Source organism: Marmota marmota, unplaced genomic scaffold (genome assembly GCF_001458135.2).
Source record: "Marmota marmota marmota unplaced genomic scaffold, marMar, whole genome shotgun sequence".
Lineage (NCBI taxonomy): Eukaryota > Metazoa > Chordata > Mammalia > Rodentia > Sciuridae > Marmota > Marmota marmota.
The window spans coordinates 1,472,698-1,473,629 of NW_026000026.1; positions in this window are offsets into that span (position 1 = coordinate 1,472,698).

Sequence of the window (932 nt, forward strand, 5' to 3'; positions counted from 1 at the left end):
CGGGAGACAACCCTGGGCTGGGATCTGGGCACCCTGAGTCCCTCAGTCACCAGCTATTCACTGGCACCACGCTGGGACAATGGGAGCCTGGAGCCAGGGTGGGGCCTGGAGCCAGGGGGCCTGAGCATGAGGTCCAGTCCTCGCTCCTCTGGGAACCGGGGGCTGGCATAGGATCAAGTGCCAGCTCGGACAGCCCTGTCCCCATCCCCACCATTGCACCAAGTGGTGAGAGCTCCTGCAGGGCTGTCCACGGCTGGGGGCTGAGAGGCAGCCGAGAGCTGTCCTGGAGTAGGGCATCCACCCCCACACGGGGGTCCTCTCCCTCAGGGGTGGGCACTCTCAGGCCTTCACTCCAGTCCCTGGAGAGGCCTGGAGCCACCTCCCCACAGAGCCAGCCCAGGACTCAGCCCAGACAGTTGTCACCCTTGTTCCTCTGGTGTAACAGGGTGGAGGTGGCCTCGGCGCCCGTCCAGGACACTCTGGGAGGTTGACATCAGTGTGTACTCCAGCTGCACCCTGGGCACCTGTTGGGAAGGCCCAAGAACAGCCCTTTTAAGGAACTGATCCGCCTGCAGGGTCGGAGTTGAGGAGCAAGGAGCCGGCGATCCTGGCCTGTGGCCAGAGGCACTCCCCCAACCCTAGGCGAGGGATGTCCAGTTCCCACTGAGCTGAAGGACTCCTGTCTGTGCCATCCCTGAATCCTCGAGTTCCCCACTGGGGGCTCCCAGCTGCCCTCCCTCCGTGCCCTGGTGGGGAAGAGGTGACGCAGCAGGGAAGGGCAACACTTGGAAAGCATGAGGCTGGTGACATGGCCCTAAGGCCTTGCCCACTTAAATTGCAAGAGGCCAGCAGCTATCAGAACCTCCAGGGACCTGTCCTCCCCCAGCCCTTCACCTGTGAGTCATTCCCAGGTGTGCCTAAGTCCCACAAAG